General features: G+C 53.8%; 1 protein-coding gene and 1 long non-coding RNA gene across 2 annotated transcripts in view; one reads left to right on the top strand and one right to left on the bottom strand.

Annotated features, from left to right (window-relative positions):
- LOC107519159 lies at window positions 1-5,390 on the bottom strand. The gene is made up of 4 exons (XR_004951061.1): window positions 5,238-5,390; window positions 4,163-4,406; window positions 2,813-3,643; window positions 1-539 (listed from the first exon to the last, which is right to left on the bottom strand). It is a non-coding gene; the product is annotated as an uncharacterized LOC107519159 (long non-coding RNA).
- A 150-nt stretch (window positions 5,391-5,540) lies between these two features.
- CAPN5 (calpain 5) overlaps window positions 5,541-13,556 on the top strand; it is a 51,510-nt gene continuing 43,494 nt past the window's right edge. The window contains exon 1 of the mRNA XM_016161614.2: window positions 5,541-5,667. The gene's annotated coding sequence lies outside the window, so the exon portion shown is untranslated. The remainder of the gene's footprint in view (window positions 5,668-13,556) is intronic.

Genomic DNA, 13,556 nt, shown 5'->3' with positions numbered 1-13,556 from the left:
CATTTCTTTAAAGCAGCATTTATAATAGAAAAAAAAAAAAACCTTAGGACTGAATCTAAAAGATGCAAGAAAATAATTAAAAAAAAATATTTTAAGATATTATTTTATACATCTAAATAAAGGTAGGGTGATATCATGTTACAAAGCACCTCTGAGCCCTTGATTTCCTTGGATACTCACCCCAACCAGGTAACAGGGGTTATGATCATCTCCACTGGCCAGATGTGGAGACTGAGGCCCAAGTAGGGGAGTGACCTGCCCAAGGTCACACAAGTCTGCTGGGCCTGGGCCTCCTGCCTGCCATTCCTGGGCCCTGACCATAGGCCCCAGAGGCCATGTCTGATGTCCACTGCACCCAGAGTCCAAGCATCGCAGCTGCACAAGGCCAGGGGCCAGGTCTCCAGGCTCCAGACTGAAGGAGGCAAACAGCAATTTGGCGGTGCACACACACAGCCAGAACATGATCCATGCCTCAGTGGAAGGAGAACCTCCTCAGCCCCACTCATCTCACTGGCACTTGGGAGGAGGAGCCAGTAGCCCTGTAGGCAGGAAGTGAGAGTGGAGCTCAAAGGTAAGTCCTCACCTCGGTTTCCCCCACCCGAGGCCCTACCGACCCACTCCCTCAGACCCAGAAGAGCAAATAACCATTATGGTGAGACAGGATGGCACTATTTGATGACTCGGTTTATGAAAATGAGCCTGAAGAGCCCTAAGAGATGGCCTCCTTCCCCCTGCTCCCAAAGAATGGAAAAGGAGGCCCAAAGAGGAACAATGACCAGCCTAGCGTGACACAACAAGTCTGTGGCAGAGTGAGGAGGCCAGGCTTGACCCAGCTCAGAATTCAGCTCTGAGGAGGAGACACTTTGGGGTTTGAATGACAAATACTGTGAGTGTTTGTCTGCCTCTGGACCTCTGAGTTCAGTCAGGCAGGGCTACATTTGCCTGTGTAAGGAATGACACTGGAGTCTGATCAGGCCCATACTGGGAGCCCAGGGGAAGGACCCCCAACCTCGTCTGGAGCAGCAGTTTTCAAACCATGAACCGAGACCCATGAGTAGGTCATAAAATTAATTTAGAGTCTGAAACTCACATTTAAAAAATATTTAATAGAACAAAATAGAAATACCAAGTGAATCACATATGGTAGAGACATAGGATCATGATATAAAATGTAATTCTAATTGTGGTTGCCAGCAGTCTCGTAACAAGATTACTGGATTCAAGATCAACATACAAAAGCCAATAGCATTTCTCTACACCAAGCATAACCAGCTAGAAAATGTCATTTTTGTAAAAGATAACATACATATGTGATGTCTGGAACTTCCTTTCTAATGGTTCAGAAAGAAGTATGAATGTGTGACTGTACGTGAAAGAGAGAGGGAGATGAAGTGAGTGTGGCAAATATTAACGACTGATGAATTCGAGTAAAAGATAAAGGGTATTCATCGTTCTTGCCACTTTTCTCTTGGTTTGACATTTAAAAAAATAATAATTTGAGAGAAAATATCACTTACAATAGCAATAAAAATATAAAGTATCTAGAAATTAAGTGAACGTACAAGGCCTCCATGGAGAAAAATATTAAGCTCTAATAAAGGGCACAGACAATGATCTGAATAGAAAGATAATTCGTGTTCTTGGATGGAGCTACATAATATTATAAAGATGCCCATTCGTCCCAAATTAATCTTTAAATTCAACGTAGCCCTCATTAAAATGCCATTATGATTTTTTTAAGGCACTCAATAAGTTTACTCTAAAACATAAACAAATAGCTACGTCGCTGTTAAAATTAAGAGTTAGAGGCGACATTTGCCTTATTGGATAGGACCGCAAAGCCGTGGCAATACAAACAGTGTGGTGCTAATGCTGGCACAGACCCCCAAAAAGAGGTGAGCTCAGAGGCAGCCTGTAGGTGGGAAACTAACACGCAGGACGGATGTAGATCTGCAGTCCGTGGTGAGCTTGCTCTGCGAAGGAAGTACCACTGGGGCCTTATCTAACGCTGCATTTAAGAATGAACTCTCACTGGATTCTGGCCCGACATTTGAAATGTACAACTATGAAAATAACAGAAGGGAATATAGGAGAACATCTCTGTAATCTAGGGGTGGGGAAAGAGTCTTTAGACAAATTTCAAACTCATAAGTGGAGGATTTTTAGAAGCTCGAATTTGTATTTTTTTAATTTTTAAAAAATGTTCAATTACAGAGACGTTCAATATTACGTTAGTTTCACAATGCTAGAATTGAATGTATCTAGATTAAAGATTTCTGTTCAATGAAGAACAAAGATAATAGAGGTTGACAGTGAGAGAGACATTTGCATGACCCCAAGCCAGCGACAGATCAACAACCAGAATATATAAACCGAAAGAGAAAAGCGGGCAAAGGAGGCAGCACCCATGTTCAGAAAGGGAAACTCAGAAATGTAACAGCACACGAGGAGGTCCCCCAAATTATTAACGATCACAACAAAGACCAAATGAAAACGAGAAAGCTACACTTACAAAGTACAAGAAAGTCCAGGTGTCCAACGCGACCTTCCCATATCTGAACCCTCAGAAGAAAGCCACAGGCAGCCACTTCCAACCGGAAAGTGCTGTGACCAACGCAGCTTCTCTGCATGGCAGTGGGGGGACTGGTTCACATGGTCACTTGAATATTGCATCCCAAAACACCAGGCCTTTGGAGCCTCCATTTTTGAGCCACTCCCCAAGCCAAAGGGCTTCCTTTAGGGTCCTCAAACAAGAGCTAGGCAATTAGATCTGCTGAGATTTTAGAAGAAATCATTATTATATGAGTTTCACCTGTTACAGGAGCAATGATGATAGGGGTTTTCTGGCCTGGTGCAGAGAAGGTTCTGTCGCCAGGGCTCTGGTGGTGTCGGGGGTATGGCATCCCACAGAACTAGGAAGAGGGAGGTGGATCAGCTCTGGGTGACAAAAGGCTCTCCCAAGTAGCGTGGAAAGGGCTGCCCTGTAAGGGCATTAGCACCCAGTTACAGGGAGATGCAAGCAGAAGGTGGACGGCCATTCGAGGAGCCTATAAAAGTGTCTTTTCCCTGGGGGAGAGAGGAGGAGGAGGAGGAGGAGGGGAAGAGCACAAGCATGGGGTCAGACAGGGCAGGTTTGGATCCCAGTTCTGCCATTTCCTAATTGTGTGACTAGAACATCTCCCCGAGGCTCAGTTTTATCTACAAAATAGGGCTAATGAGGGCTCCTGAAGAGGGTGGTTATAAGAATTAAATGGGAAAAGTCCCTACACAGCTGGCTGCATGATGGCACCATTTGATGACTCAGTTTATAAAAATGACCAGCAGGGTCCTGGGCCCAAAGCAACACCAGAGCCCCACCCCTGCCCCAAACCTGTCAGGAGGCCAGGATCTTCATGACTTGTCTGGAAACCTCCCTCTCCCCGCTTCAAGAAGACTAGGGCCAATGCCTCCCCTACCCCACCAGGCTGGGTGCCCGGCACAGGCCACCTGCTCTCTCTAGGCTCCTTTCTTCACCTGCCAGAGATGGGCGCTGAGGTGGGCCCTTCCAGTGCTGACATTCTAGGATGCTGCGGCATCTAATTAGCCGTGTGTATGTGTCTCTGCTTCCAGGGACCCAGCGTCTTCGCAAAATGAGGTGTTTGGACTAGATGAAAAAAACATCAGCTAAGCCATGCTGAGAGCACTTACTCCAAGCCAGAGGCCACTCCAGGTCCTTACTCGATAAGGCCATTTAATCTCCACAATTCCACAGTGTGAGTGCTGTATACTGACTGATTTTACAGGTGAGGCAACTGGGGCACAGAGAGGTTGGGTTGTTTGCCCAAGGTCACACAGCTAATATGAGTCCAGGTAGTGACTCCAGAGTCCATGTTTGCAACCACCCACTAGTAGCTCCAACACTCTAAAATATAAAAGGGGGCCTGCGTATCCTCCTAATTCTACCATTCTGGGGACTGAGGCAGACATGTTTTCTCAGACATGGCCCCAGCTCCACCTTTGAAAACGTGGGAGTTGTCCAGCCCCGACACAGTGCTGCTAAATGCCCTACATGATGAGGCCTTACTGGGCCCCATAACTTGCCTGTACCTGATCACCACACACTTCTGCTAGAAGCTCATTTTACAGACAGGAAAATGAGGCTTGGAAAGGGTAGAGGACTTACCGGGATCCCACTGGGCAGAGTGAGGACTAGTGCCAGAGCTGCCTGGCTTCACCAAGCACATTCTTCCCCAGAATGAGCCTCGGCCCCTCAGAGACTAAGCCAGTAACTCCGAGAGAGGCAGCATGAGTTTAGGGCTCTGGAAGAGACACAAACGACCTGGTGGGAATGCAGAAGAGGGTGGGGTGGGGTGGGGCTTGCTGGTGGAGACAAGGCATGAGAGCCGAAGCCTGATATCAGGAGTTGCCTGTGGAGAGGAAAGGAAGAGCCTTTCAGATGGGGGCAGATAGCATCAACAAGGCCTGAGGGCGGGGGTCTCAAGTGCGCTTGAGAGGAGCACTGAGGGCCAGGGGAGGCTCCAGCCCAGGGCACAGGCAGTGGAATGGGGTAAGGACCAGTGGGGAGTCAGGCAGGGGGCACAGACTTGGAACATGGTTTGGGGGGGGAGCGTCATAGCTGCATATTCGAGTCTTCTCTGGTTCGGTAAGAGGCTCCCGAGGGGCCTGGAGTTACATCCAGGGGAGAAATATCTGGACAGAGACCATGAGGTGGTGGAAGAGACCCAATTAGTCTGAGTGACTGAGAGGTAGATGAACTCATTAATGGAGACTGGTTGCCCTGAAGGGGGAAATGAGTGGGCCCGAGTTTCTCCATCTGCAAAGCGGGCTGATACAGGTCTCTGATGAGCAGGTCTGCGAGGTGAACAGATCAGAGCGTGGCTGCCTTGCGGTCCAGAGCGGTGGAGGGGAAGTCCGCGGTCCCTGAGCCTCTACCGTGCCCCAGCACTGGTCACTCACGAACCTCAGTCTTATTCCCCAAACATGCCCCTCCTGCTGTCGTCCTATCGCAGCACGCGTAAATGCTCAATATGAGCCTGGAGCCAGCTTTCCCCACCTGACAAGGGCCCGCTTTGCGCCTCCACCCCGAACCTTGACTATGGAGGTGGACATGGAGATGGACATGGTGACGGGGAAGACACAAGCGCGCGCCTCTTCAAGCCCTCCTTTTCCCAGCCCGCCGCTCGGCTGCCCTCCCTCCTCCCGCGGGGCTTGCACGGAGCCCTCCGGCCCCTGCCGACCTGGACTTAGCCCTGGGGGATCCCGGAGGTGTTCCACGCGGACAGAGCGAGGTCGAAAGGGAGGGAGGGAGAACAAGAGGGGTCAAGCTGAGCCGCGCGGACCCCCGAGTCCCCCTCCTATTCCTCAGGGGGAGCCCTGCAGCCGCTTCCCTGTGTGCTCGCCCCACAGCGCGGGGCCAGTTCGCATGCGCAGCCACCCTGGCCTCCTGCCCCACTGGAGACCACGCCTCTGTCCCCAAATGGGCGGAGGCCGCGGGGCGGGGCCGGGCGGGCAGCAGCCGGGGAGTCCCAGCTCGAGCCCCCGCCCCAGGCCGGCCCCAGCCAAGCTGCAGCCGGAGCCGGAGGTGGCTGCCCCGGTCCCGTCCTCCGATCCAGCGCCGGCGCCGCGCCTGCATCCCGGAGTCCGGCCCGACCCGCGGCGGCGCGGCAGGTAGGAGGCGCTGCGCGGAGGGAGGCGTGTGCGAGGGCGCGCGTGCTCATGTGTGTGTTTCGCGGGTGTGTGTGCGGGTGCAGCGCGGGCCATTGTGAGCACGGATGTGGGGGATACACATCCCGCAGGCCAGGGAGAAGGGGGTGAATGCTGGCCTTCAGCTCCGGGGGGTGGAGGCCTGGAGGATCCGCCTGGGCTCCCGGGGTTCGTCTCCACCCAACCCCCACTCGCTGCGAGGGGCCTCCCCGGCCCCCTCCGCCACGCCTCCAGGAGTTCCGGGCGGTTCCTAGTTCAGACTCCGGGATTTAACCCCCGATGTTTGGCCGTCTCTTCCTCACAATTTCCCTTTCCCGTTCCTTTTCCAGCCCTCCACTCATCAATTCCATAACCTCTCCTGGATGCCCTTCCGACCCACTTCCATCCCCTGTCCCTGGTGGCTTGGGAATGAGGCAAAGCAGGTTCCCTTCCTGATCCTCCTCCCAGGTTGAATAGGGGCCTTTTTCCTGGGCTCCTGGGCTTGGGTGTGGTGTGAGGGGCGGGGGGATCTGGGAGAGAGCGGATCTTGGGCTTTTCTGATCCTCTTCTGCCCTTCAGAGGTGGGGGTCTGGGGATGACAGTCCTAGGGTCCAGAGGTGAAGTGGGATAGACCATTAACAAGGTGTCAAGTTCTCTCCAGGCTTCATTTTCTGTGGTGGGATTCGCCCCCACCCCCCATCCCAACTCACAGGGGTGAGGAGAGCGGGCACAGAGAGGTGAAGTGCTACTCTCATGGCTGTTGAGCCAGAATTCGAACCTGGGTGGGCCAGGCTCTTAAACCAGAATCTTCTCCCTGCACCTGCAATGGAGAGAGGATTGCCAAGGCCAACTGCTCCTTGGATCCTAGGGAGGAGAAATCTGAGCAGACTTCCTGAAAGAGAGGGGGATTAAGGGTGGGGTTCAGCCTAGCCTTGGGTGCGAGGCCTTCTGGTGGAAACACTGAGTTCAGGTTCAAGGATTGACACCCCCAGGGTCTTTGGGCCTGGTCCCGCTCCAGTCTCCAAAGTCCTGGGGCAGTGGGAGACCTGGCAGCTATCTGTGGATGAGGTAGGGGGCGAGCTAGGGTAGGCCCAGCTGCTGCTGCTTCAAGCCCAGTCTGGTGCCAGGACAAAGAGGTGCTTAGGCGGGACATGCCCTGAGGAGCCGCTCTACTGTTGAGGTGGATGGGTCAACAGATAAGCCCTCGCCCAGGGTTACACCCCTCTCTGAGAGCCAGGATGTGGGCCAGTCCCTGCCTGGTAGCTGGGGGAAATTTCACTGCAGATACACAGGTGCTGGGTCTCCAAGAATGAAAAGTTCACCAAGCAAAAAAGAAAGGACAGGGTACTGCAGGCCCGGGGAATAGATAGGTAAAGGCCTGGAGGTTTGAAATTGAGTGAGTCCATGGGAAAGGCATTAAATAAATCTGCACTTGAGACTGGTCATCTTTGGCTGCTGGGGAGCCCTCTTCCTCTCTCCCTTCTCTTCTCCCCTCCCCAGCTCTGCACCTCCCACATTGAGGTTTCTATAACAGGTGGGGGTGAATGGGAGGTGCTAAGGGGTTGCACAAGGCCCCAGCTTGGGGAAGAGTGGGGGCAGAGGAGCCTTCTCTGGGATGGGGCCACCGCTGGGGGTGGATAAGATCTGGGAGAAATTGACAAGATGGGAGTTAGACATGGTGGTTGCAAGAGGCCCGTGGGCTTTTGGGATGACATCCAGGATGCCGCTGCCAGGCCAGTGCCGTCTCTCGCTGCTCCTGCCCCTGCTTTCCTCATGGGCTCTCAGGACAGCTCTGAATCCCTGGTCCCTGAATAGGAGGGCCTCCTGGACCCCCGGCAGGCACGGGGAAGCCTTTTTGCAGGACCCCTTCTACCTGCGGGGTCATCGTGTCTATGCTTCTTCCTTGCTGAGACTGGCTCTGCACGTGACCTTGAGGCAGAGAACTTCCTCTGTCTCAGTTTCTTCTTGTGAGAAATGGGCATAAATGCTGCCTAATTGCAGCGATTTGGGGAATGATTAAGTTAGTGTCACTAAAGCACTTTACTAGTACATGGTTTTTGGTAGACATTATAGTAATTAACAATCAGCATCACTTAGTCCCTTCTTCCTCTGGTAAGGGACAATCTAGAGGAAGGAGGGGATCACTTTCAGAGAAGGGGGGTGAAAGGAAACAGGGTCTCCCACGGAAGTGGAAGCTCCTCTTGGTATCAGTGGTCGTGACCTTCTCAGACCCCTCGAGTGGGTGGTCTCACTATTTGCCTGACCAAGTTCCTGGGCCTCCCAAAGTCTCCTAGCCTCTAAATGTCATAATAGAAAGCTCAGTGGGCCTTAGACTCCCCCAGCCTCAAATGGTAGGTCTGCAAACCTCTCAGTCCTATGCAGCTCCCCCAATGTCTGGGGCCTAGGCAGACGTGGAAGTCTGCCTGTCTGTAACTGGTCTTTTCACCTCTTTCCCTGCCTTTTTCTGCCCCTATGTCTTCAAGTGTTGTGAGTGCCTTTAGAGGCCCCTCTCCTCTACCCTTCAAGCTCTTCCAGAGACCTGTGCCCTTCCTGCTCAAAACATTCCTTGGTTGGCAGTAGTCCCCCCAGCCTCTCCTTCAAGCTGCCCCTCTGCCTCCCCCTTCCCGCAGCTTCTCTTCTGTCCTGGGCTTGTCTTGCTTCAGTTCAGGCCAAGCTGCCAACTTCCCTTTGGCCTCAGGCCTTGCCTTTCCCTGCTCACTAAAGGCAAAATCGGCCAAGTCCCGTTGGGGTTCTAATCCAGGATGTTTTAGGAAGCCAGACTCAGGCTCGGACACAGGAAGTTGTAGGATGAGCATTTGCTTGCTCCCCATTTTAATGTATTTCCAGGGGACCCAGCCTTCCTGGGGCTAGGTGTGTGAGGGTGCCTGTGGCTGAGGCTGTGGTGGAGTGTGTGTGTGGGCTGTGGTTTTCTGCCACAACAGGGCACGTGGACGGTTGTGGGAGGAGGGACTGATGGCCAGAGCAGACAAAGCCCATCCATTGGTACCCAGCCGACTGTCGCTGTTGAGCGTGCCCAGTGATGGCTACAGGATCTTGAGGCCTGGAAGATGAAAGATGGAGGGCCTGCTTGTCTGCACTGCCTGCCCCTGCCCAGCCAGCCTCTGCCCGTGTACCATTCCCCACTGTGTAACCTCTGCCAGGCAGATAAGGTGCGACCCAACTGGTTTGTTACTAATAATAGTAACCGAGACACTGAATTTTGGGGTGACTTCGTTTACATTGGAGCAAGTCGAAGTGTAATAACTTCATCCTCACGCACTCACTTCCTTGAGTGGAAGAGAGGAGTGGGGCCACACACCTGCCCACCCTGTTCTTCACGAACAGTAGTAGTTTTCTACCGCTGCTGTGACAATTAACACAACGAAGTGGCTTAAAACAACACAAATGTATTCCCTTACAGTTTTGGAGGTCACAAGTCTAAAATGAATCTTATGGGGTTAAAATCAAGGTGCGGGCAAGCTGGTTCCTTCCGGAGGCTCCAGGGGAGAATCCGTTCTTTGTCTCTTCCAGCTGCTAATGGGAACTGGCATTCCTGTGACCTCATCTCCCCAGTCTCTGCTTTCATCATGGCATTGCCTTTTCCTCTTGTGGAGTCAAATCTCCCGCTGCCTCCTTTTGATAAGGACACTTGTGGTTACATTTAGAGGCCACCTAGATAATCCAGGCTAAAAACCCCATCTCAAAATCTTTAACGACATCTGCAAACTCTCTTTGCCATACGTATAAGATAACAGTCACAGGTTGCAGGGATTAGGATGTTGATGGCTTTGGGGACCATTATTCTGCCTACCACAGGAACCAACTGCAATGTCGTTGGAGGCACCACCCTCAGAGACCCCTCTCCCTGGCACCCATGGCTGTTGGCTTCCCCCATGAGGCCATTCTCAGTGTCTGTCTCCTCCCAGCCTGGGAACTGTTGTGGGTAGGGCCTGGGCCTGCTACACCTCTGGGCCCAGAGCCCAGCCTGAGACCATGGCAGCCAGAGCACAGGGATATTTGGAAGAGAGAATGTGCCGGCCTGTCTCCACGGCTTATCTCAGTGACCAGACACAGTCTTGCATTTGACAGTATGTTAGGCCTTTAGAGTAGAGTGCAGCTTATTTAGCTGTTCATTCAACAGACCCAGTGCTTTGCAGAGGAGATCACTTGATCTCCACCCTCACCCTGTGAGGGCAGGAAGCTGGGCGGGGAGCCCCATTTTGCAGGTAAGTATACCAAGGCCAGTTGAGACTAAGCCCTACCTGGAGCAGAGGTGCATGAGGGGAGGCAAAGGTGGGGGCAGGCTGGACAAATAGCACGGAAAAGACCTTCATTTTACAGATGAGAAATCTGAGGCACAAAGAATATTACCGTTTTTTCCCACCCTTGCCTCGGTGTCCCCATCTGCGGGTGAGGGTATCGATGGGACATTCGGGGGCTCTGATTTGTTCTCTGCCTGGGTGTAGGGAGGAGGAGGCATTGGCTTTCGAGGCCACCGTGGGCAGGAACGTGACATGGCGCAGAGCTGTGCCTGGAGCCTGGAGGTGCTGCCAGCACCCCACTCGCCCGGAGGTGTGGTTGCTGTCTTAGGTGGTGAGCCTCCTGGGGTCTCTGCAGAAGGACCCCTCAGCCAAACCCCCAGAGAACCCCTGGCCTGCATGCTGCAGACCCTGCCCAGTGTGGGTCTCTGTTATACCCGCACGGCCAAGGCCACGCTATCTGGGGTCCTGCTTCTCTCTCAGGGGCAGTTTCTACAGCCTGGGCTCTCTGCCTGCAGCCTGGCCTCCCTCTATCCTACCTTCTCGTGAATCATCCGGTAGCCCAGCTCCCAGCCCCACACACTCTCGAGCTCGTAGCTGGGCGCTCAGGGCTGCCGTAGCCGGCCGTGGCAGTGTTTCCGTGCTACCCCCTCCCTCGTTCTCCCCTCTCCCCTGCACCCTGCCCCCTCCCCGCCTTGCCAAAATGGTTTCTTCCCCTAGAATGTTCCATCCTCCTTTAAACCTTCCACTTCCATCTCTCGAAGTCACAGTCTACCATTTGAAGCCCTGCTTAGATGCCACCTCCTCCATGCAGCCTCTCCTGCCTTGTCTGAATGAATCACTCTCCTTTTAGAGCAGATCATTCAGCCTGGGACCAGTGTGGCTGTCTCTTTCCTCTGTTAGGCTGAACGTCAGGGCAGAGCCCTGCCCGACCCCTCGCTGCCGCATTGTACAGGCACAGAGCAGGCATGAATGAAGGATGGGGCTCCCAGGGGCTAGTGAATGGGTCAGTGTCTTTGCTTGAGTGGTGTGCCGTTAGAGCAGAGTTTAGCCGTGAGACAGGCTCCTGGCTCTGCCCTGAGTGCGCCTCTTCCCTCTCCAAGCCTCTGGGCCTCAAGTGTACAGTGAAAACAGTACAGCTCATTTCTGAGGTTGTGTAAGGGCTAGGAATTGAGCCTCGGTTTCCCAGTCTGAGAAATAGGCACCATTTCACCAGTTTTCAATCTTGAGGCTTAGAGGCAAGTAGTGCTAGGGACGGAGACTCTGCCCATGCAAGAAGCATGAAAAGAGGCTGTCCTGGTGACAAACCCCGCAGATGGAAACGAGCAAGAAGTGTCCCCCTTCCCACCGTTCATTGGTGATAGCCTACAGGCCAGAGTGGGCAGGGGCTTGCCCGAGGTCACAGCTCAGTGGAGCAGAGATGGCCTCAGGGACCTGTCAAGTCTCATTTTGTCAGGTTGTTTTCGCTGTGGAGAGTGGCAGCAACTGCAACCTAAAGCTCCAGGTGTCCACCCTCCCCATGCCCCCCACCCCTCACCTCACCCTACCAGTAGGACAAAGAATAGTTCCTGCTGCGGGCTCTCAGCTGTATCTGCCCCTTTCTCATGGTGCTGAGCTGGGAGCCCTGGGATAATGTGACCACTGACTTGCGTCTCTGGGGAAATAGGACTTTCAGTGCCCACACCAGCCAGGGGTGCTGCTCCTGCCTGAGGCTGAGTCTGACCACCACCGCCACCCCCACTTTCCTGCCCAGGGAAGCCCAGCCTCTAGGAGTTTGACCAGGTTTTCAGCTTCTTCCTGTCCCTGCCCTCACTGGAGCCCTCACTGGAGCCCTCACTAGAGTGCACTTTTGGAGGTTCATCTCCCAGGTGTGCCTTCCCTACCCAGGCTTCCCGTACTCCCTTCCCCCAACAGCCTGTGTCGGGACCCAAATCCCAATGAAGAACAGCTGTGGGGCAGAGGCCTTGGCACTCAGCCAGGCCGCACAGCAAGCTTGGCCTGGACGCCGGATTTTCCCTCAAAACGCTGCCATGGGGATGTCAGTGCCTTAGGACCACTGTCCCCCAGGACCAGGGAGAGGACCTATACCCCATACCCCTGGCCCTGCCCTCCAGGCCATTTGTGTCTCCTATAGGGGGAGTGACTTATCAGGTTTATGTGCTAGAAAGATCACCGCAGCTGGGTGGAGACTGGGTTGGACATGAGACAGAAATGATAAGGGGAGGGGAGAAGAAAGACAGGATTTCCCAGCCCGGTGCCAGCCTGCCCGGCGTTGGCTGGACTGACTCACTCGGCCTGGCCCCTGGCTTCGCTGCCTGAGCCCAGAACCCGAAACCCCGTGGCCCCAGCCCAGCTCTCCCTCCACATACTCCTCCCCCACCCTGCCATCCAGTCCTCAGTACACAGTATATGGGGGAGATGGGTCCTGGGAAGCCAAAATATACCCACGATAGGACAGAGAATACCTGTTAAGCATGTTATTGAATTGTTGACTTGTGGGGCAAGAGGAGAATGTGACAAAAAGGGAATGAGAACCTGGACAGAAACAAAAGCCCCAGATAACCAGGAAGTTACCAGACTCAGGCTCTGCCCTTTCCAGGGCCCAGGTCACTGCCTCCGCCTCTTTCCTCAGCATCTGACCCTTCATCCGGCCCCTCCACCCCAGCCCTGGCTCCCCTCTGTCTTCAGGAAGAGCCCTGCAGAGTATCTTGTCAGCCTTCCCCACTCAAAGCTCTGCGGCCTGGCCGTCCAGCTGTTATTCGGTGCTCTCCCTGCACCTGGAGTGCATCCTGCCTGCTCTGCCCTCCCTGCCGAGTCCCACCTAGTCCCCAAGCCCTGCTTAGGTTCCTTCTTGAAGAGCCACCACCATTCTTCCCACCTCTATAACCCTACCTGCAACATGCCTTACTCCTCGGAGCACTGACCACTGTGTTTCTGGTTTAATTCTTGCTCCGTGTCTGTGACCCTGTGCCTCTTCTCCCTTAGGACTGTCCGACCCCGTCCTTGTCAGCTCAGGGCCAGCCCCGAATGGGTGTCAGTGAAGATGTGCATGTTAATAGACTGCGTCCCCTGAATTATAAGACACAGCTCATAGGTCTTTTCCTTATTTATGTTCCCTGGAGTGGGGTGTAGTGGGAGGTCGAGGAAGGGAGGGAAGGGAGATGGGGGGCTTTATCGCCAGGCTATGGGTGTGGGGCATCTTTGGCTTCTTCCACGACATCTGGACGATACCCACTCTGCTGGTTCTGTGCTGCACAATGGGCCCCTGCCATGGGATATGAGGACTTGGGGCACAGAAGAGGGACCCCTCGCAGGCCTTTCTTTGTCTTCCCTTTCACCACCGTAACTGCTGGCCACAGAGTTGAATCTCTATCCACTCAGGTCCTGTGCATCTCCCCATCCCACCTTCCCTCTGGGTCTTCTCAGTTTCTCTACCTGAGCACTGTGTTTGCCTCAAGACTGAGAATGTCTCCCAGGGATGGTGTCTGGGTGGCTAGTCCCTCCTCAGATGCAGAGGAAACCTTGGAGATGTGCTTGGTTGAGGAATGGGGGCATCCCCTTCACCTGTGGGATGCCCTCTTGGACTTGAGCACTCCAAGTGTAAAAGCCACAGTG

This window comes from Rousettus aegyptiacus, unplaced genomic scaffold (genome assembly GCF_014176215.1).
Source record: "Rousettus aegyptiacus isolate mRouAeg1 unplaced genomic scaffold, mRouAeg1.p scaffold_m13_p_5, whole genome shotgun sequence".
Classification (NCBI taxonomy): Eukaryota; Metazoa; Chordata; class Mammalia; order Chiroptera; family Pteropodidae; genus Rousettus; species Rousettus aegyptiacus.
This window is presented reverse-complemented; position numbering and strand designations above follow the sequence as displayed.